Source organism: Xenopus laevis, chromosome 7L, assembly GCF_017654675.1.
Source record: "Xenopus laevis strain J_2021 chromosome 7L, Xenopus_laevis_v10.1, whole genome shotgun sequence".
Classification (NCBI taxonomy): Eukaryota; Metazoa; Chordata; class Amphibia; order Anura; family Pipidae; genus Xenopus; species Xenopus laevis.
Window position 1 is genome coordinate 11,446,667 of NC_054383.1, and position 24,676 is coordinate 11,471,342.

The 24,676-nt window shown below is 41.0% G+C and overlaps 1 protein-coding gene across 2 annotated transcripts in view; it reads right to left on the reverse strand.

Moving 5' to 3' along the window:
- rhobtb1.L (Rho related BTB domain containing 1 L homeolog) overlaps positions 1–24,676 on the reverse strand; it is a 56,334-nt gene that overhangs the window by 25,945 nt on the left and 5,713 nt on the right. Inside the window, exon 2 of one of the 2 annotated variants that reach the window (XM_041570243.1) lies at positions 22,826–22,905. The gene's annotated coding sequence lies outside the window, so the exon portion shown is untranslated. Of the gene's footprint in view, positions 1–1,541; positions 1,806–22,825; positions 22,906–24,676 lie in introns of those variants that run through there. The other variant, XM_018225107.2, reaches the window with a different exon arrangement.

Genomic DNA, 24,676 nt, shown 5'->3' on the forward strand with positions numbered 1-24,676 from the left:
TCACCACCCGCCCAGTCCCACATTCATACCACACAGTGCACCAAAGACAAACATGCACGGCTGTTGCTTAACTACAGCTCCCAGAAATTTCTAACAGCCTCCAGCTGCTGGGCACCGTTGTTCAGCGCACACAGCATGCCTGGCACGGTGGGTGCCAAATCACAAATCTATGGACTATCAGGGTGTGTAATGCAGATCCCAAACACATCAAAGCTTCCCAGCCTGGAATGAATACAACACTACAGCTCCCAGCATTCCATCACTGCCAGGGCTAAGGCTGCAGCTTTTTTTTTTTTTTTTGATATACAGGTATGGGATCCGTTATCCGCAAACCTGATATCCAGAAAGATTCAAATTTCAGCAAGGCCGTCCATTTTATTCAATTTTTTTAAAAAATGATTTCCTTTTTCTCCATAATAAAAAAACAATATCTTGTACTTGATCCCAACTAAGATATAATTAATCCTTATTGGAAGCAAAACCAGTCTATTGGGATTATTTAATGTTTACATGATTTTCTAGTAGACTATTAAAGTATGAAGATCCAAAGTACGGAAAGATCCCTTATCCAGCAACCCCCAGGTCCCCAGTCGGTTGTACTTGATCCCAACTAAGATATAATGAATCCTTATTAGAGACAAACCAATCCTATTGGGCTTCATTAATGTTTAAATGATTTTCTAGTAGACTTAAGGTATGAAGACCCAAATTACAGAAAGATCCGTTATCCGGAAAGCCCCAGTTCCCGAGCATTCTGGATAACAGGTCCCATACCCCTCTCTCTCTCTCTATATATATAATATCATGTAAAGCAAGGCACTCACAGGACTTTAAAATATGGTAAAAAAGAGAAAATTACAACGTTTCGGTCTTCCTTGAGACCTTCAAGGTTGGATTAATAAATAAACGTTATCTCTTTTTCACCAGATTTTAAAGTCCTGCGAGTGCCTTGCTTTACATGATATTCTATATGACTTTTCTGCTTTGTGCACCCAGGCTTTTTCTCCAGTAAGTGAGTGCAGCTATTTTTCCTTTTTCTATATATAGTCCGCACTCGGCACGGTCAGTTAAGTATGCTTGTAGTTGGCAAGCACTCTCTTGTATTCAATTTAAAACAAATATAAATATATATAATATACAATCATGCAGGCAGGTAACGTGCCAAGCTCAGAGTGTGCAATGCACATCACAGACACAAAGCTGGGGTATCTTAAGCGACTACAACTCCCAGCATCCCCTAACAACCAGCACCAGGTCAGACAAGGGTGACAGACAATAAGGTGTACAGGGATGTGATGTAGATACAGTAGAGCTACTGTCAAACTACAACTCCCAGCAGCAGCAGCAATGGCACTGGCAAGACACAATGAAGAGTGCAGTATGTAAATAATAAAGGTGCCATATGGAAACACAACATGGGCAAGCTGCTCCCTATGTACACATATAAACATATGGATAAAGATCACGTGGCCTGTGCCAATAACATGGAAGAGCTGCTCCAGTGCATCCCTGGCAGGTGCATTAGGCACATGGATACCTACCGTGTGTGCCAGTGCCACTTCCCCCGGATCCCTGCGCGATGCTTCCCCAGTTGCGGATCTCTAGAGGCAGATAAGAAGCTCCAAAGCAGCCCAGCGCGCTCTCATTGTCTGACAGCAGCCCCCTTGCCCCTTCCTAACTCAGGGGGCGAGTATTTCTATTACCCTGCTGCTGGGCATCACCCTCCCTCTTGTCTCCGCCCCCTTTCCAGCTGCAGCAGCAGCAGCGCCCCGTGACGTCAGCGGCCGCCCCTGCTCTGTCTGTCGGTCCGATTGGATTTCATTCATGAAACAACAAAAACGCGCGCCCGCCCCGCCTCCTTCACTGGGGACGTGCGTTCCATCTCTGCGCGCTCACGCTGCCTTATTAGAGAGAGACGTGCAGGCCTCCAGGGTCCAACATAAGGGCTCCAGGCCTAGGGCTTTGTGTGGAGTGACAGGAATGACAACCATTCAGTCACACACGACATATTGTGTATTATAAAACCCACCCTCTGCTTCCCGCCCCCCTAACAAACTTGCCTTCAATAAACAATGAGGGAAGAGACAGAGGGACATTGGCCTGACTAGAAGTTACTGTACCTCATAAACTTTGGCAATAAGACTTTGTTATAAACTGAAGCTGTGTCAGTCAAACACCCACTCCCTGTACCCTAGGGTTGTCACTGTTTCTGGAAAAAACACAGGCCTTCCTATATTTTTATCTTTTTTCCATATTAATAACATTGGGATCAACCATCATTTTTCATACCTCCCAACATTTTGAAAGTAAAAAGAGGGACAAAAAATGTTTGCGCACGTAGAACAGCGACATTTTGACCATGCCCCTTTCTGTGGCCACACCCCTTAATTGCCATGTTCATTTTACAAAATTTGTCAGGTTATGAAAGTTTGAAAATATTTCTCCTTATCTAAACTGTGTTTTTGTGTCTCAAAATTATTACAAAGTATCTTATTTGCACCTGTTAGCTGTTCTGTGCTCTCCTAAAAGCAAATAAGTGAGAAACTTTGTTTCTTTTTCTGGCTGTTGCAGAGAAAATAGGGACTTTCCAGTACAAATGAGGGACTGCAGGTTGAGCTGTCAAAAGAGGGACTGTCCCTCCGAAAAAGGGACAGTTGGGAGGTATGATTTTTACCGTTAGGGTTGCCAACTTGCCAGTATTTTACCGGCCTGGCCAGTAAAAATGATGGTTGATCCCAATGTTATTAATATGGAAAAAAGATAAATAAATAGGAAGGCCGTTATTATTTTTATTATTATATTTATTATTTTATATAAAAGGTGCCAACCCTATTTACCGTCCAGGTGGCAACCCTATCTGTACCCCATGGGCTGGATCAGGCCCGAACTGGCAAACTGTGGGTTCTGGCAAATGCCAGGGGCTGCTATAAGGTGTCATAGAAAGTCAGTATTTAGTGGGCTGTTTGGGCCTCTGTGTACTTTAAAGGGGAACTATCACGAAAATGAAAATTTAATATAAGCTTCCTCATACTGAAATAAGAAACTTTCTAAATACAATCAATTAAAAATTCTGTACAGTTTCTGAAATAATCAACTTTATCTTCACTATTCCTCTCAGCATCTGTTTCTCTTTATTCTGTCTTCATTTTCGCGATAGCTCTCCTTTAAATGCCAGGGCATATTTTAATTCTCAGTCTGGACCTGAGCTGGATGATCATTTTCCTCTTTAGTTAGGTCCCCAGGCCAGATTTGTGGAGAGGCCACAAAGGCCCGAGCCTAGAATGGCAAAAAATTAAGGTTTGCATGCCGCCTTCCCGCATTATGGGGACCTGTGCGCCCCTAATTCGTCGGCGCTTAAGCCCACGGTGGCCGGGGGAGTGTGGCTGGTCAATCAGATTGTGTAGCCTACAGGCACCCGCCCGAGGAATCCATCGCTGTAGGCCCCTGTGCAGGGTTCATTTAGAAAGGTGGAGAAAAATATGTACCCTAATTGCAGTGTATTTTTACACACAATTTCCATCTTAGTACTCCAGTGTTATAGGTGCGCGACCCAGTAAGACAACCCTGGAATTAGTACAAGATCCAGACTGACATTAAATCAAGAGTTATTTTGCACCAAGGCGTGCATTTGGGTGTTATTCAGCAGAATAAGCTACAATTGAACCTTAATCTCCACAAGTACCTTTCACACTCGATTTTGCAACTTTTATTGCACTTACCACTTGTAAATTAACTTTAGGGCTTCAGTGTACAAAAAAAAAATGACAACAATTAAGAGAGTTCACCAGTGCTTGCAGGTGACTGAATAGAAATAAATGGGGACTGGGGCAATTTCATATGGTTTGTACCCCCACCCACAGAGCTAATAATTGCTGCAGGGAAGAAAGGCTCAGAGTTGCCCAGTGTGCCAATCCTTGGTCATTAAAACCAAAGCTTTGTCACGCAGGATAAACGCCCATGGCAACCATTTTTTTCTCTGCTGGCGACAAATGTGGGAAAAGAATGTTTTTGTGGATGGGGAATGGAAAATTGGAATAAATTGCCAAAATTACTATTAAAATCTATTATCCACTAGTAAGTATGCCATCTTTTCTGGAAAAAAATACCAGCCTTCCTATATATTTATCTTTTTTCCCTATTAATAACATTGGGATCAACCAGAATTTTTACTGGCCAGTTCGGTAAAACACTGGCCAGGTGGCAAACCTATCCACGAGCTGTATTCTCTGTCATGCACTGCTTGTTGTCTTGCTTCTTGCTGCGACACAATAGGGGACCCTGCCCTGAGGCTAATGCGAGTTGAGTGACAGGTGTGACGTTGGTCACAGACACAATGTTTCATAACACAAATATTTTAAGGTCATTACACACCTGCGTATTACACCCTGTAGTCGGAAAGGAAGTGAAAAAGCAGAAAAATAAGTGCTAGACAGTCAAGTAAACAGGATCTGTTTATGCACATTTGGGAATAATATGTGAAAAATGGTTGTGCAGGCTATAGGTGTAACCGGTACCTATCTGGCTGAACTACAACTCCCAGTATTCACTTATAGCCAAAGTCCACTACTTCTGGTTTGGGGTAGAATATGCAAGACAAATTAGTGCAGTTCTTGCTTTATATGCATATTAGCATGTAAAGATCGCAGTAGTGGGCTAAACAGGTATTGTTGTATGGGGTCCTGAGAGTCCTACTTTTGGACAAGGCTAAGGCCTTGACTAGAAAGAGACTCTGACGCCTTCTCCCTGTTGGTTAGAAACAGCTCTTTAGGACAAGGTATCAGCCATAATTAGACTACCCAGAAGCATTATGGGGGGGCACATTGTGTGGGGACACACCTCCTGTTTACTTCTGCTAAAATAATAGATTCATCCTGATTGTCAGTAGAGCAAGGAATGCCAGCCACAGGGGTATTACTCTTAATAAACTTTATGAACCATGACCTTGAGTGTGGGATGGGTGTTGTCACCCATTTAATGACAATGAATAACACCTCCCAACAAGCCTTTCTTTCATTTGAGACAGAGAGAAACATTCATTGTTTTCAGTGGTCTGGATAATCCGTCATTCATCCCAAGCATGCCGAGCTGCACGTACAACCTGTGGGAAACACACAGATATGGGGAAACTTGACCATCTTAAGTGGTGAAAGGAGAATCCAACCTATAGTTCTTCAGCTGCCTTTAAAAGCCTAAGGCAGTTCAAGAGTAACCAGTCCCATACGGCATCTGACCTACTTACTGATACCTGGTCAACATATTGTAGTCCTACACAGGGTCAACAGCTCCAACAATCAAAACAGCAGAAATTGAAGACACTGCTGCTCCTCTTCAATTCCTTATTTGCAGATGCACCATATTATTACACTGACAAATAACATGTTCAAACGTGACCAAATGGCAATCGTCTGGGCCAGCATACACATACTGAAAAACATATACAGCGTATATGATTGGGTGCGAGGACATGTATTTCAACAAGCACTAATCTGCTACTTCCATAAGCTACAACAACTATGGAGGCCCTGAAGCAACCTGGCATCACATATGATACTTCATAGTATCCTATCAACCAACGGAGTCCAAGCAACTGTAAGATTTGCAAAGAGTTTTCTTTTCCTTTTACTATTGCTTTCTGTCTGGCTACAGATATCCTATCTCAGGGGTGCCCAAAAGGTAGGTCGGGATCTACCAGTAGACCTTTAGCTGGTGATCAGTAGATCTCAAGACACTGTCAACAAACAGCTTGTCTCAATCACCCTCCTGTTTCATGCTTTTCATTCAGATATTTATTATGTTAAGGTTACATAAGAAATGGGACAGCATCACTAAAAGTAGACCTTGCATTAGTAATGTCTGGGCACTCCTGTCCTATCTGGTGTGAACATTGCATCCTCTTAGACGCTGGGCGGTATGCCACTGTGAACCTAGGAAGTGAGAGCAGTTTGATGTTTTATCTTCAGGCCAATTTATCTCAAGAAGATGTCATGGAACATGAGCAGTTCCTTATATCTGTTGTAGATCCATCTGATGTAGAAAGGCAGCTGTACCATACCACACTCGCACTGGATTTATTAGGGTAGGGCTTCACCAGAAGTTAATGTTCCTCACCATCCAGAAAATAAGCTTCGCCATACATTTATTAAAACGTTTTACTAGTCAGAACCTGGACTTATTCTCTATACTTGTGGTCTATGCCCAGTCTAGTGTTCTGTAGCAGGGAGCCTAAAAAAGATCTATCTAAAAAGATAGTGCTTGATTTGGGCACAGCCCTTAAGCCATAGATGGTAGTAGGGTGAAGGGAGGACAGGGGGCATGCAGGACATGTAAAGCATATGATTATGGAAACTCTAAGCAGTTCTGTTCTGTGTGGCCTCAGGCCTTGGGCTGGGCAGGTGGGGAATGACAGGAATGGCATCCATCCAGTAACACAAACATGATAACAGATAAAATACACATTTTTTTGTTCACGCCCCTCACGGGGAAAGAAAAGCAGTCAGACAAACACACCCAATATTGTGAAATATTTGGAATACAATGTGAAAAATTATCTTTTCATCTCAATAACTCAATGGCAAAAACAAAGACTATGTATGTAGAGTATACAGTGGAAATACTTGTGGTCTACCTACGGCAGCAGAACAGGGAGGCTTAGGGTACTCAGTATTATAGAAATAATTAGATTATAGAATATAATTCACATGATTGCACCCCATCAACTGCATAAAGCCAGGGCTGTATTTAGGTCCGCTGTGGATTTAGCCAAAAATGGTGCTGGGTTGGGAACTTTTCTTTAACTAATTTTTCTATATACAGTATAGGCACCCCCATGCTGCCTCATGAACAGGCCCTTGGGTACCTCGTATGGATGTATCATTTCACTGAATATTTAGCATATCAGAGCAGATATCAGCAGCACACCGTAGATATGAACAAACGTGTATTTTATTGCATCAAATCATTTTAAACAGGGCTCTGTTTAAAATGATTTGATGCAATAAAATACACGTTTGTTCATATCTACGGTGTGCTGCTGATATCTGCTCTGATTGGATAATTTGGCCCTGTAACAGGCGTGGGTCCTTCAGTACAGCACCTGGTACCGCAAAGGTATGTGTTCAAGGTTTTAAGCTCTCTACCTCGGTTTCTGAATATTTAGCATAAGCCATTTCTTGTCAGTAGAAGGGTAAGGCAAAAGTACACTTGTTCTGGGCCCCTGTCACTACTTGGCAGGTAAATGAGATAACAAGTAAAAACAACACATTCTATGTATTATGTAGTGTAAACAATTATATTTGTATAATATACATATGGCACAACCTGCCTAAGTTGCTCAGCATTACACAGGTTTGGGTCATCCAGAATGCTCTGGACCTGGGGTTTTCCGGATAAGGGGGTTTTCTGTAGTTTGGATCTCCATACTTTGTCTAATTAAATATTATTTAAACATGAAATAAACCCAATGGCATTGTTTTGCTTCTAATAAGGATTAATTATACCTTAGTTTGGATCAAGTACAAGTTACTGTTTCATTATTACAGAGAAAAAAGAAATCAATTTTGAAATGAGGAATTATTTGATTAAAATGGAGTCTGTGGGAGATAGCCTTTCTATAATTTGGAGCTTTCTGGGTAAAGGGTTTCTGATAGGGATGCACCGAATCCACTATTCTGGATTCCGTGATTCGGCAGGATACTGAACCGAATACGAATTTGCATATGCATATAAATGATGGATGGGAAGGGGAAAACATTTATTACTTCCTTTTGTTTTGTCACGCAATTTCCCTCCCTACCCCTAATTTGCATATGCAAATTAGGATTCGGATTAGGTTTGGCCGGGCAGAAGGATTCGGCCGAATCCGAATCCTGCTGAAAAAGGCAGAATCCTGGCCGAATCCCAAACCGAATCCTGGATTCGGTGCATCCCTAGTTTCCGGATGATGGTCCCATACCTGTAGTCAACAAGAGCTGGATGACTGCTGTTGTCCATCCCATTTCTGTCATTTGCACCCTACCTCAGACAGTGGCCCCAACCTTTTTGCAATGCAAAAAGCCAACTCCTTCCTAATGCAGGAATGTTGCGAGTGGTTAGACCCAAATATCTATCTTATATGGAGGATATGTACAAGGAAGATATATGGTTAAGCCCTAACGGCTATGTGTGTATGTGCTCACAGCATAGAAAAGGCAAATACTGACTGACAACGGGTGGCATGATACGCGAGGCTTCAATTGGTAAAAAATGGTCTGCTCCAGCTGTCGCATGTCAGGCTCCATGCTAGGACAGCAATGGAAAAATCATCCCCCCTACTGACTCATGCATATGTGAATGATAGAGTGGAAGATCATGCTACTCAAGTGTGACCACCTGCCAGCAGCCTCCAGGATTCTAGACAGGTAACAAGAAAGGGACCCTTCCCCCAGCAAATCATTCCAGTATGCATGCAGGCACACATGTAACTACATACATTGTTGTAAGGGATACATCACCGTTTGTGCTCTTCGGCAGAAATACAATAGCATATCTCATTTTTAGAATGCTGACATATCCTGCAACTTTTTATTTATTACATATTATTCCCTGTGCCAGTGTGGAATGATAATATAATGCACTGGTAAAATTGGTGTGTTTGCTTCGGAAACACAGCTGTAGTTTACATAAACAATCTGCGGTGTAGCTGTGGGGGCAGCCATTCAAGCTACTGTGTATCCTGTGCTTGAATGGCTGCCCCCATGGCTACACAGCAGCTTGTTTATATAAACTATAGCAGTACTTCTCTGTTATCTACTGTGTATCCTGTGATTGAATGGTTGCCCCCATGGCTACACAGCAGCTTGTTTATATAAACTATAGTAGTACTTATCTGTTATCTACTGTGTATCCTGTGCTTGAATGGCTGCCCCATGGCTACACAGCAGCTTGTTTATATAAACTATAGTAGTACTTATCTGTTATCTACTGTGTATCCTGTGCTTGAATGGCTGCCCCCATGGCTACACAGCAGCTTGTTTATATAAACTATAGTAGCACTTATCTGTTATCTACTGTGTATCCTGTGCTTGAATGGCTGCCCCATGGCTACACAGCAGCTTGTTTATATAAACTATAGTAGTACTTATCTGTTATCTACTGTGTATCCTGTGCTTGAATGGCTGCACAGCAGCTTGTTTATATAAACTATTTTAGAGTTTCTGGAACAAACACACCAGTTTTACCAGTCAGCACAACAGTACACACACACACACATATATATATATATAAAAATATATTTATGTATATATTTTCATTACTTTCATTTTTGGCTTTACTGTTCCTTTACGCTGCCTAAATGTATTTGGAGTGTGGCAAGAAAACCAATGTATGCAAGTATATGGGCATAATCTAATCAATTACAAAATGTGGGTCATCCTCAAATCCATGGGACCCATAACGTTTTCCAACACCAGCACAAAAAGTATTCTATGTACAGGTTAAACGGGTGGGTCCAGAATTAGGGGAGTAACCTATGGTTAAACCTATTAAAGGAACAGTTCAGTGCAAAAATAAAACTGGATAAATAGATAGGCTGTGCAAAATATAGAAGTATTCTGGCTTTTACATTAGACATCCTTTCACTCCAGCCTTTATAGGTTACATTTTCTGCTAACTATATATAAAACATTTTTATTTAGCACAGCCTATATTTTTATCCCATTTTATTTTTACATCAAACTCTTCCTATTTTTTACACTTTGCACCTTGACCGTGGGTTGCTTCCAATGGTGAGACACTTTGTACTACTGGAAACAAGCAAGAATAGCTGTACTTTGTTATGTATGTAGTGCTATCTGCTGCTTTGTTGTTTGTGTATTTAACATCATTAACCCCCAAGGCTATTACATAGTCTGCTGAAGTTTATTAAGCAGTGAACGTGTTTACCAGGAACTGCAGAGATGCGTGAGTGTAGGGTACTATGGATTTTAAGCAGAATATTTCTGTGGGAGTTGAAGGGAAAGTAAAACTGCATTGATGATGATGAAGTGGGCATTTTCAACTGATATGCACTAAAAGATAAACTCTTGATTTTAAGGAGGGGAATTCTGCATGCACAATACCCCCGTGTTAAGTCATTCCAAAAAAGTGATTTTCTTTTTCACAGGAAACTTCTAAATAGGTCATCTTGTTTCGAATACATAATTTCCAGTCTAGTATAAAACTCACGTCTTTAAGAAGTTCAAACAGAGACACCTTCCCCAGGCCCCACTATTTCTGGGAACTAGGGTATACCAAATAATCTCCATAGTTGCCAACAGATTTATTTTTGTCTTTCTGGACAGGGGCTGCAACTGTAGGGCATTTGTTTTAGGAAGTCAAGATGGTGTCAGGGGAAGAAGCTGCTTATGCAACGTTGGATTCGGCTGGCGGGACACCGACCCTGCTGACCCAGACCTGCCCCCTATTGTCCCTGCTGAAAACTGTGGGAGCTTGTTGTGCTCCCCCTGACCTACCTCTGATTTCAATGGCATAGGACAATGTTGTAATGAAAGTGAAGATACATGTGACATGGGAGTAGGGGGGAAGCTCAAGAATGGGGCCCCTGAGATGTCAGCCCCTGTGGGCCCCAGACCCCCCAGCTAGACCCTGGGCTTATGGGAAGGCCAGGTTATTCCCACAAGCAGATTTGTTCTCTTCATAGATAAATAGAGGTCTATAAAAAATATGAAGTATATCGTTACACAAGTTGACATTGGGTTGCTGTTGCTGCTAAAGCTCCTCCAGGGCAGGACCTGCTCTTGTCATTCATCACATATTTTTAAGTTATTTTTGAGCTCATGTGCACTAAGTACTCATTGCTCACGCTATTGGTAATGGAAACCAGACAGAAAAATCCATCTCCTGAGTAATCAAACAAAAAAGACGTAATTATAAAATTGTGGCCTGTGTTACAGAATAATACAGGCGTTCCAATAGGGGGGGAGGTTGTTCAGTAGGGGATCCTGGGCAATAAGTCCTGTTATTACCCCATAAAGACAGTTCTAAAACACATTAAGGGGGTTATTTACTAAACTCCGAATGCAAAAATCACGAAAAATGTACTTTTAAAAAATTACAAATTTTTCGGATTTTATTAAACCCCGAGGATGGAAAAGTCATAATCTGAAAATCCGGCATCTCAGAACTGTCGAGGTTGCATACAAGTCAATGGGAGACGTCCCAATGATTTGGGTTTGCTGGGTTTCGTGCAATACCCCGAAGTTTGTTGAGTGAAAATTCTGAAATAATTGTGAAAATCAGATAAAAATCCGAAAAAACTGTGTAAATCTGATTTTTTTTCCTGCAAAGCAAATTCTCGGTAAAATGTAGTTATAAATAAACGAAACTGTTTGTAGCAGAAAATATTGAGATAAATTCGGACTTTGATAAATAACCCCCTTAGTTCAGGCTTTGTTGCAAAAATTTAAATTTTTAGCAAATAACGTCCCTTTGAAGCTTCCATTTCCAGTGTTCTGTACTTGGTCCCTGACAAATGAGACTGTTTCTTCTGGGGACAAATGTAATCTCCAGCATCTAAACAAGGTGGTATCCATTGGCCAGGCTTACTTATTGTAATCTCACACAATCTGTCCTTTCAGGAACCTTCCAGGGAACCATAGTTACACACCCAGCACTCTGCGCAAAAGTGTCATTGAAACGCAATTTACAATGAATACTTTAACAGAACTCAAACAACATGGAAACAAGGCTATCTACTGGAAAGGCCACTATGAAATTATTTAGGAGGGTAACCTTAGAAATGAATGTCAGTATAAAGCTTTAAATATTTAAGGTGGAGGAAAAGGGAGCAATTCAAACACCTTTTTTGTTGCTATTTTTGTCCCTCGCTCACAATGGTTCGTGAAACTAATATTCCCTGGTTACTAGTTGTTACTGCTGCTCCTGCGGGGATCCTAGTGGCTGCACTTTTATAAACGTTTATGAAGTTTTGAAGGGGTGGTTTATCTTTAAGTCAACTTTTAGTATGCTATATAATTGCCAGTTCAATTGGTCTTTTATTTTTGTTGGGTTTTTGAATTATTTGCCTGTTTCTTCTGACTCTTTCCAGCTTTCAAATGGGGTCACTGACCCCATCTAAAAACAAAAGCTCTGTAAAGCTACACATTTATTATAATTGCTACTTTTTTATTATTCCTCTTTCTATTCAGGCCTCTCCTATTCATATTCCAGACTCTTCAAATAAGTGCATGGTTGCTAGGGTAGTTTGGACCCTAGCAACAAGATTGCTGAAACAGCAAACTGGAGAGCTGCTGAATAAAAAGCTGAATAAGCCAAAAACCACAAATAATAAAAAATGAAAACCAATTGCAAATTTTCTCAGAATATCACTCTCTACATCATACTAAATGTTAACTCAAAGGTGAACAACCCCTTTAAAGCAGTGGTTTGTGGCATTTTTATCTGTTCATGACCATGCCCCCCACCCATCATTTGAGGTCAAAATCTACAGTGTCCCCAAATATGGCATAGCTCCTAGGGTCCTGCTTGACTGCTTGAGTCTCACTGGCATACAGCCATATAAAAATTAAATCTGATAAAAATTATAATTTTTAGGTGGCAATTCACCTTTAAGTTAACTTTTAGTATGTTATCGAATGGCCAATTCTAAGCAACTTTTCAGTTGGACTTCATTATTCATTTTTTTATTAGTTTAATGATTTGCCTTCTTCTTCTGACTCTTTCCAGCTTTTAAATGGAATGGGGGTCACTGACCCCATCTAAAAACAAATGCTCAGTAAGGGCAGAGACACATGGTCAGATTCTGGGAGATTAGTCGCCTGGCGACAAATCTCCTCTTCTTCGGGGTGACTGATCTCCCCAAAGAATGTAAATCGCTGGCAGGATTCCACCTGGAGCGCTTCGTTTTCTGAAGTCGCCCGGAGTTTCCTCGTGAGGCAACTTCGGGCGACTTCAGAAAACGAAGCTCTCCGAATTCCCATCCCGCCAGAGATTTACATTCTAGCCGGCGGGATGCCACTCAAAGGCATTTCGGGGAGATAAGTCGCCCCAAAAACTTTTTATTACTCGTCTTTATGTTCAGGTACTTTCCCATTCATACCAGTCTCTTATTCAAATAAGTGCATATTTGCTTGAGTAATTTGGACCCTAGCAACCAGATTGCTGAAACTGCAAACTGGAGAGCTGCTGAATAAAAAGCCAAATAACTAAAAAAACAAAATTAATAAAAAAACAGCAACCTATTACAAATTGTGTCAGAATATCATTCTCTATATCTTACTAAAAGTTAACTCAAAGATGAACAATCCCTTTCATGATGAATACTGGTATTAGTTGCAATGCAAATGCCAATGATAATAACTTCTAAACAATAAATATAGTGAGCAGCACACTGGAGAAGTACATTTGAAATGGAACACTATAAAATGAGATGCTGTTCCTTTAAGTTTCAGTTCCTGTACTGTATGTGAAATCCATTTTAGACACAGGAAGAATGAAATGTCATCATGCCTCCTCATTTCTCAGAAAACACACAACTTTCAGGATATATCTTTATGCATCTTTCTAGCACAGTCACCTATGTATAATACTTTTGAAGCAGTTTCTTGACATTACTGTAATAGCTGTGTTGCTTAAACCTGAGAACAATGTTTAATAAAAACAAAACATGTTTGATGTTTGGATTCAAGAAGAATAACGCGGTCTAAAACTCCTGATATTTAAAATCTTAATGTATGTTATCTCTGTAGCATATTGTATGGATATATGAGATTCCAGACAGCTTATCATGATGCGCAGCCTGTGTCTGCCGTGATGCTGTGATGGGATCAGACAATCAGACATGGTGGTGGGGAAAGGATAAAATATGGGACCAAAGCTTGGTGTAGCTTTAAGTACTGGGATACACACAGGCTTTGTATGAGGATTAACAGCTGGAGGGTCTAACAATGCTACTATAGGCACCATCTTTCCCTACTATACCTGCTATCCCACAGCCACACTCCCTTCCCAGAGACTATTATCCACTGTTACTATAGACACCATCTCTCCCTACTATACCTGCTATCCCACAGTCACACTCCCTTCCCAGAGACTATTATCCACTGTTACTATAGGCACCATCTCTCCCTACTATACCTGCTATCCCACAGTCACACTCCCTTCCCAGAGACTATTATCCCACTGTTACTATAGGCGCCATCTCTCCCTACTATACCTGCTATCCTACAGTCACACTCCCTTCCCAGAGACTATTATCCCACTGTTACTATAGACACCATCTCTACCTACTATACCTGCTATTCCACAGTCACACTCCCTTCCCAGAGACTATTGTCCACTGTTACTATAGACACCATCTCTCCCTACTATACTTGCTATCCTACAGTCACACTCCCTTCCCAGAGACTATTATCCCACTGTTACTATAGGCACCATCTCTCCCTACTATACCTGCTATCCACAGTCACACTCCCTTCCCAGAGACTATTATCCACTGTTACTATAGGCACCATCTTTCCCTACTTTACCTGCTATCCCACAGTCACACTCCCTTCCCAGAGACTATTATCCCACTATTACTATAGGCACCATCTCTCCCTACTATACCTGCTATCCCCCATCCACACTCCCTTCCCAGAGACTATTGTCCCACTGTTACTATAGGCACCATCTCTCCCTACTATACCTGCTATCCCACAGTCACACTCCCTTCCCAGAGACTATTATCCCACTGTTACTATAGGTACCATCTCTTCCTACTATACCTGCTATCCCACAGTCACACTCCCTTCCCAGAGACTATTATCCACTGTTACTATAGGCACATCTCTCCCTACTATACCTGCTATCCCACAGTCACATTCCCTTCCCAGAGACTATTATCCCACTGTTACTATAGACACCATCTCTCCCTACTATACCTGCTATCCCACAGTCACACTCCCTTCCCAGAGACTATTATCCCACTGTTACTATAGGTACCATCTCTCCCTACTATACCTGCTATCCCACAGTCACACTCCCTTCCCAGAGACTATTATCCCACTGTTACTATAGGTACCATCTCTCCCTACTATACCTGCTATCCCACAGTCACACTCCCTTCCCAGAGACTATTATCCCACTGTTACTATAGGCACCATCTCTCCCTACTATACCTGCTATCCCACAGTCACACTCCCTTCCCAGAGACTATTATCCCACTGTTACTATAGACACCATCTCTCCCTACTATACCTGCTATCCCACAGTCACACTCCCTTCCCAGAGACTATTATCCACTGTTACTATAGGCACCATCTCTCCCTACTATACCTGCTATCCCACAGTCACACTCCCTTCCCAGAGACTATTGTCCCTATAGGCACCATCTCTCCCTACTATACTTCTATGCCTGACAGCTTGGTAGGTTAAAACCCATAGCACCTAGCAGCCCAAAATGCCAAAGAAGGGGGACTGTAGGGTGCAAAACCCTATATCATTCAAAAATGACACACAAAACCAAAGGGCAATTGCAAATATCACCTTCACAATGAGAGTTAATTGTATGGTGAACCTAAGTGTAGATTTCAGACTTTGAAACAAACAACAGCCACACATACTTTGGTTTTCTTGTAACAGAGATTGATTAAAGGGCACATTCTCGACACAATGAAGTAATGTGATCTCTGACCCTTCTTCTTCGGTGCTTTTTGTCACAGTGGGTAGAAGAGACACAAGTCACGTTTGTCTCTCAATTTACATTTTCTTGTGAAATTGCTGCAGGCCAGCGCAAGGTGAGAATAACAATTGGCAGGTGTTTGGAACAAAACAACACTGGTTAACCTTTTGTCTGGGTCAGTACATTATTCCTCTTTTTATTTGCTGGGAAGCTAGCTAACCATAGAATTCATACAGCTGTACATACTGTACATACTGTACAAACTGTACATAAAAATAACTGATGTTTAAACAAGTAGGGGAATTCCATAACTTCCCTAAGCATTTTCCTTGTTTTCATTTAGGTAAGTGCTTCCACGCTGGCAGATACAGCAGTTACAGTTAATCTGCAGATTAGTATCTAAATATTTAAATATTACATAGCACAGGAACGCGATCTTGGGATTCAAGTGACAGTTTATAGAATCCTTTACTAGGGCCCATATAAATGGAGGGCAGCTGGTGATTTAGGCAATATGCCCTTTATCATTTCTTTCTTTGATCAACCTTTAACCCTATCTGAATAGGCAATAATTAAAGGGTATTTTCACCCCAAACTGTTTCATGTACTGTATAATGAAAATCAATAGACCTTTAAGCAAATTTCCAATATACATTCAATTAAAATGATTAATGATTTAAAGTTATTTCTAAATTAAATTGTTACTTAAAGCAGTCTCTGTATGGCCATTTATATTCTCTGCTGAAACAATGTAGCAGAAGCCAGCCCTGGAAGAGATTGGACTCCTGTTACACTGTTTCAAGCAATTAAATCTACAAATAACCTTAAAGCCATTATTTAAAAAAAAAAAAAAAAAAATATCAGTTTTAGGAAATTGCTTCTTCTATTTTCTTTCTTTATGGGTGGAGATGCTTTTTAAGTCATTCTGGATAAGAAAGCCCCCCTTCTAGTCAGGAGCAATACCAGTGTTGAAACCACCCCTAGCGGTGTTTCTATATAAGGGATCAACTGGTGGAAAGAATGCAGGGTGCCTTAGTAAATTGACCGTTATTAACTGTCACCTGGCTTAGAATATCAACTGACTGCTAGGATGACATTTACACAGTAGTTTAGTAGAATGAGGTCATAAATAATTGCAGAACAAAGGGAAACCAAGGCCTAATGATCTACTCATTAGTTTGCCAATGAGCCATAGCTACCATTGGTTTTGCAGTTTATCAGAATAATTGTTAATGTACCCTTTAAACATAAGGTGCCAGTAGTCTAAGCGATAGCATATTTCCACTGAATTGGAACAAACTCAATCATTATAGTCGAAGTTACATAGTTACATAGTTACATAGTTAAATTGGGTTGAAAAAAGACAAAGTCCATCAAGTTCAACCCCTCCAAATGAAAACCCAGCATCCATACACACACCCCTCCCTTCTTTTAATTAAAATTCTATATACCCATACCTATACTAACTATAGAGTTTAGTATCACAATAGCCTTTGATATTATGTCTGTCCAAAAAATCATCCAAGCCATTCTTAAAGGCATTAACTGAATCAGCATCACAACATCACCCGGCAGTGCATTCCCCAACCTCACTGTCCTGACTGTGAAGAACCCTCTACGTTGCTTCAAATGAAAGTTATTTTCTTCTAGTCTAAAGGGGTGGCCTCTGGTACGGTGATCCACTTTATGGGTAAAAAGGTCCCCTGCCATTTGTCTATAATGTCCTCTAATGTACTTGTAAAGTGTAATCATGTCCCCTCGCAAGCGCCTTTTTTCCAGAGAAAACAACCCCAACCTTGACAGTCTACCCTCATAATTTAAGTCTTCTGTCCCTCTAACCAATTTAGTTGCACTTAGTCTCTGCACTCTCTCCAGCTCATTTATATCCCTTCACTTGTAAGTGAACATTAAGCATTATGTAGAACAGGGATCCCCAACCTTTTGAACCCCTGAGCAACATTCAGAAGTAAAAGGAGTTGGGGAGCAACACAAGCATGAAAAATGTTCTTGGGGTGCCAAATATGTGCTGTGATTGCCTATTTGGTAGCCCCTATGTGGATTGTCAACCTACATTGAGGCTCTGTTTGGCAGTTCACCTGGTTTTTATACAACCAAAACTTGCCTCCAAGCCTCGAATTCAAAAATAAGCACCTGCTTTGAGGCCACTGGAAGCAACATTCAAGGGGTTGGAGAGCAACGTGTGGCTCATAAGCTATTGGTTGGGGATCACTGTAAGTAAGTAACAAAATCAATGAATTGTAGCCTGACAGAGCAAGAGTTGCTTGGTTGCCAAGGTCAGTGACCCCCCGTTTGAAAGTCAAAGATGAGCAGAAGAGGAAGGTAAATAATTCCAACGCTATAAAAAATGAAGACCAAATGAGAAGTTGCTCAGAACAGGGCATTCAGGAAACAGGTGATCTGCTCCATTAAAATACAGTAATGTTGTGAGCACAAGCACAATTGCAGATTTGCTAAACTGGACGCAGTTAGTTGCACAATACGTTTAATCTATTAAAGGTAAAAGTGGCGCAAAAAACTCCCCTCTCCATAAAAATGTCCACCAGTGTGTTCCATTGTAGCCCACTCTCTTAATTTCATAGGAACTTATCTGGATGAACACAGCAGGGGTACAAGTGCCCACTTATGAACAAGTCAGTTATCAGTGTGAGTCAACATAGAAATACACCTACGGGAATGTTCAACTAGAGATCCATGTGTGGGGGAAGAGTAGCATATAACAAGTAATATCATATAGTAAATCCTAATATCCTTTATTGACCCACATGAACTTGGCACATAAGGCATTGCTGTTACTGGGGCTCCCCCCATAAGATTAACTGACCTATGAACTCATGCTCTGGGAAGACTGAGTTGGCAGTTTATCGGCCCGTGTGTTGAGACCCCCGACGGGCTTTACTGATCAATATCTGGCCGGATCACGGTCAGCCCGGTTAAAAAATCCCATCGGATCGCGGCCGCATCTCTGGGTGTATGCTTTCCCGTGATCTGACCACCCGTTCACCTGCATTATGATCTGATCGTTGGGTCCTAGGGCCCACGATTGGATCAGCCCGATATCGACCACTTCATTGTGGGCATATTGGGCTGAGATACGCTCGTTTGGTGACATCGCCAAACGAGCGGATCTCTACGTCTATGGCCAGCTTAAGGCTCAAGGGTCCCTGGATGTCCCTGTGGCTGAAGGGGGCCCAGAAGGTATAGGGGCCCCATGAGGCCCTAATTCATATAGAAGTTAAATAAATATTAGTAAAACAGGTCAACCTCTAGACATGTTGGGTGCTTGAAAAATAATTTGCTGTGGGCCCATTAATATCTTATTACGCCACTGCTCAAGGGTCCCAGGAGTGTAGAGGGCTAATTAAGTGTGGGATCAGGAGAACCTTTAAAAAGGTGATTCCCAACTAGTGGCTAGTGAGTAACATGTTGCTCTCCAACCCCTTGGCTGTTGCTCCCAGTGGCCTCAAAGCAGGTGCCTATTTTTGAATAGGCATGTTTTGGTTGCATAAAAATCAATTGTACTGCCAAACAGAGCCTCCTGTAGGCTGCCTGTCCACATAGGGATAATCACATAGCCAATCACAGCCCTTCTTTGACACCCCAGGGACTTTTTTCAAGCTTGTGTTGCTCCCCGACTCTTTTTATATTTGAATGTGGCTCACAGGTAAAAAAAAAGGTTGAAGAACCCGTGCATTAGAATATTTTAATTATGTCTGTTCTCTATGAAATACACTCCTCATGGGCTAGCAAGGTACAGGCATGGGATCTGTTATCTGGAAACCCATTATCCAGAAAGCTCTGAATTAGGGGAAGACTGTCTCCCATAGATTCCCTTTTATCCAAATAATCAAAACAATTTTTTTCTCTTGATCCCATCTAAGATATAATTAATCCTTATTGGAATCAAAACCAGCCTCTTGGATTTATTTAATGTTTAAAGGAATTTTCTAAAGGTGGGAAGATCCAAATTACGGAAAGATCTCTTATCCGGAAAACCTCAGGGTCCAAGCATTTTGGATAACAGGTTCTATACCTGTATTTGTAAAACAAATAGCTGATATCTAATGTGTGGACACAAGGGCTTATGTGTAACAAGTAAACACTAGTTCTAGGAACAGTTCAAGGCAGGGGAAAATGACAAATGTGTTTCTATAATTTCATGACCTTTCACTTATTGGCTCTCTTTCTTTGCTTTTAAGGATAGAGACACACAGTCAGATTTGGGGAGATTAGTGGCCCCGGCGACATCAATCAGAACCCTTGTCTCCTGTCTTAACTCAACGTGGTTTATTTCATAATTAATCATATTAAGTTCTGTAAACTTTAATTGCTACAAAGGGTAAAGGCAAAATGCTTGCTCCAGTCAAGCATAAAGGTAGTGGGACATGGAAAAATGTCAAGCTTATTGTTTCATACACAACTCCATACCTGCTTGAAAAAAAAGCAGAGATTTATGTAACTGAACTTTAGTTTCCAGGCAGATTGTAGAGAAATACTTGTGGCCCAGAGGCTCCAGCACCATTGTGTAACAGCTCCCCCTAGAGGTCAATCTTTTTTCATTTCCGACCATTATTCTATATTATAACAATTGCTTTAAAGACAGCTTTCACTGATTGTTATTATTAGGTATTGCAAATGAGTAAAGAGCATTGCAGAACAAATAGGAAAGGTTTAATGTTTTAAATGCCTCTCATATTATAATATGTGAAACGGCTAAAAAAATATAGGGGGCTGCGGAGTATTTTCTAAGTCACGCTGAGGGTCATTTATTAAAACTGGGCAAATTTGCCTATGGGCAGTAACCCATGACAACCAATCAAATAGCTACATTCATTGGTCTTCTTATAGTTGGCTTTAAAAAGCTAATCACTGATTGGTTGCTATAGGAACTGCTCATGGGCAAAGTTGCCCAGTGTTGATAAATTAGCACAATTGAGTTTCTACCCGCTTGCCACAGGCTGCTTGTTAATTACAAGAGAGTCTTCTGTATCAAAGTAAGATAAACCTATTTGATTGTCCAGCCAATGGAAGCATTTGGTCTTAGTTGAAGATCAGGATTCATTCACCATAGGCTGAATATTACAAAATCTTTATTAAAGGGGAACTAAACCCTAAAAATGAATATGTTTAAAAATGCCATATTTTATATAGTGAACTAATTGTACCAGCCTAAAGTTTCAGCTTTTCAATAGCAGCAATGAACCAAAACTTCAAACTTGTCACAGGGGGTCACCATCTTGGAAAGTGTCTGTGACACTCACATGCTCAGTGGGCTCTGAGCAGCTGTTGAGAAGCTAAGCTTAGGGCTCGTCACTAATTATCCAGCAGAAAATGAGCTTCCCCTGTAATATAAGCTGATGCTACAGGTTTGTTGATTATTAAATTCTGATGCTAATTGCACTGGTTTCTGTGCTGCCATGTAGTAATTATCTGTATTAATTACTAATCAGCTTTATATTGTGACATTTCTATTCTATGTGTACTGTATATTGTGAGTGGGTCCCTAAGCTCAATAAGTGACAGCAGCACAGAGCATGTGCAGTGAATCAGCAGAAAAGAAGATGGGGAGCTACTGGGGCATCTTTGGAGACACAGATCTTTACTGCTACAGGGCTGTGGTTGCCTTGGGCTGGTACAGAAGCACAAAACATAATGTACATCATTTCTAGCTACTTCTTTAGTTAAGCTTTAGTTCTCCTTTAAATGCTTTTAAAGTTTACCTAGCCATAGAAGAACTTTAAGGCAAACTCTCCAACACTTGTGTGTATATTATTAAAGCTACGTAATTCTAATATCAGCCAACAGATAGAGATTTTAGGCTAAATCTCCCCATGTGTTTGAAATGCCCGAAACAAACCACAACTACTGCCTATGGTGATAACGTTCAGCTGAAAACACAATAGGATAAAAACCAAGACTAAAGTGAGTGATAATTAATTTCCCCAAGTAGCCCGAAGTTTACTCGCCAACTTCGGAAAATGAAGTGCTCCAAGTGCCATCCCGTTGGTGATTTGCATTCTAGTCAACAGGAAGGCAGGGGAGGCAGTTCAGGTAGATTAGTCACCCCTAAAGGGGTGGTTCACCATAAAAGTAAACTTTTAGTTTGTAATAGAATGGCTAAATCTAAGCAACTTTTTAGTTGGTCATCATTTTTTTTTATTTATAGTTTTTCAGTTGTCTTCTTCCCAACTTTTAAATGGGGGTCACTGACCCCAAACGGTCTCTAAATCTACAAAGGCATACCTCCCAACTGTCCCATTTTTAGAGGGACAGTCCCTCTTTTGACAGCTCAACCTGCAGTCCCTCATTTGTACTGGAAAGTCCCATTTTTCTCTGCACCGAACATCCAGGAAAAGAAACAAAGTTGCTAACTTAATTGGCTTTTGGCAGAGAGCCCAGAACAGCCACAGCAGCAGATAAGATACTTTGTAACAATTTTCAAGATAAGCAAATATGTAATTGTAACAATATAAGATAATAGGTCCCTTGGGAAATGTTAGACTCACATTCTCTGTTAGCAAAACTGTAATAAGTGGAAAAAACACATAAATATGTTCAAACTTTCATAACCTGCCAAATTTTGTAAAATTAACATGGTAATTAGGGGGCGTGGCAACAAAAAATGGGCGTGGTCAATACAATTTCTCCATGCTACGCACGCCAACATTTTTGTCCCTCTTATTATTTCCAAAATGTTGGGAGGTATGCAAATGTATTGTTAATGCTACTTTTTATGACTCATCTTTTTAGCCAGGTCCTCTCCTGTTCATAGTGCAGTCTCTTATTCAAATCAACGCATGGTTGCTAGGATAATCTCCCCAAATCGCAGCATGTGTCTCTGCCCTTAAAGGGTTAATTCAGCAGCCACCTCTGTGCTGACTCCTGTATATTCAGCATTGGGTGCCACAAGCCGGTCAATCTGTGATAATAATTCATGTCTGTCTGTCCTCAGATCTGTTTTAAAGCTGCCAACTGCTGGGCAACTGGGAATAATAACGGCGTAGCTGGCAGACTCACCAAATCATCATGCAGCATATTTATATCACTCACATTTAACCTAAATTAAAATCTATTCTACATATACAGGACTGTATACCGAAGAGTCTGTGTATATATATATTATATTATATTATATATATTATATTTTCTTACCTCAACAGAGAAAAAAATAGACTCCATGGTGCAGAAAGGGATAGAATAAATATGGAAATAGAAACTGTCCGATAAATCTCCTGCAAGTGAAACAGAAAGAAGCTTCTCGTTAGTATTTAACACTTGGCCCAGATGAGTTTTCTAAAGTAAAGCAGTGCCAAGGAGTGAGCACCGGGGCCCTTGATGTCACCAAGCAATCTGATATCAATACAGGAATTTTATGCGCTTAATCTTTGTAACCTTGGCTGCAACAGTGGTGCAATATCATATTCCGTCCTGGAAAGATCTTATTTTAATTTTCTAGTCTTCCTTCAGCGCAGTTATTTATTGGCTCAGGTAACAATGCAGCCTTTTTGTTTATACAACGGCACGCTCTGCATTATTTATTGTGGGTCAGGCTGTGTTATTCGTGGGAACCCATTGTACATTGTGCAGTAGTTGTTATTGCTGTTGCTGGGGCATTTGGGTCATTTGCTGGACTAAATAGGGCACAACAGTTCATTTGAAAAGCGATTTCATTTACAACGTGATTCTCTTTTCTTGGTTGTCCAGAGAAGTTTAGGGAGGAGAAGGTATTTAATGAGATTCGCCTTCCTAATTAAAAGAGTTACACCAAAAAATGAAAGTGTTTTAAAGTAATGAAAATATCATGTAGTGTTGCCCTGCACTGGTAAAACTGATGTGTTTGCTTCAGAAATACTACTATAGTTTATATAAACAAGCTGCTGTGTAGCAATGGCGGAAATTGAAAAAAAGGCTACATGGCACAGGTTAAATAGTGGATAACAGATAACACCATTATGTTCTACAGAGCTTATCTGCTGTGTAACCTGAGCCTTTTCTCCTTTGGATGGCTGCCCCCATTGCTACACAGCAGCTTATTTATATAAACTATAGTAGTGTTTCTGAAGCAAACACAGCAGTTTTACAAGTGCAGTAAAAAAACTGCATTATATTTGTATTACTAAACTTATATACTTTTATACTAACTTATTACTAAACACTTATAACCCCTGTTATTGGAAAAAAAACTGATGGGCCCCTTCAAGGGTGGGCCGGTATTTTACAGGCCTGGCCGGTAAAAATGATGGTTGATCCCAATGGTATTAATAGGGATAAAAGAAAAATATATAGGAAGGCTGGCATTTTTTTCCAGAAAAGGTGGCAACCCTAGCCCCGCCAACCCAGACCTGCTCCCCTACTAGAACCTTGTCATAGATTTCCTTTATTGAACAGGAAAGGTTTGCGGGAGATGATGGAACAGGAGGAAGAGGAGGAGGTTTTGAGGAGGAAGGAAAGGGAGATGGGGAGATGGGCAGTTGGGGGTACTCTAGACTCCTCTGTAAAACAACAGGTCTCAGGTCACTGAAAGAGGTTGGAAGAGAATTCTGGGAAGAAAAGGAAGGGAAAGTTGGAGGTTTCAAGTGAAGGGCAAAGTGTCTTCCTAAAAGGGGATGAGGGATCCCCAGGAATAAGTGGGTTTGAGGAGGAAAGATCAGGAGAAAAGGCAAAATCAGCAGCTAAATCTCTGAAACCCTAAAAGTAAATGGATTGAGGAATAGAAAGTTCAACTCAGTGGCGATGCTGGGGCTGCTGCCGCCTGAGGCTGCAGGCCAGATGCCGCCCCCCTCTCCTGATCTGCGCTTAAAAATCAGCATCAGATCGGGTCAGAAGGGGGCAGCATCGCTAGTGCATTGAACGCAATTGCGCTGTTTGCAGTAGCGGAGCCGAATTTTCAAGTCAAAACCCGGAAATTTGGCTCTTAAAGTTATAAGAGGCGGCTTTTTGCCGCCCCTTGTAACTGGCTACTCTCTGCTGTCTGAGGCAAAGTTCTCAATGAGGTACTGGGAC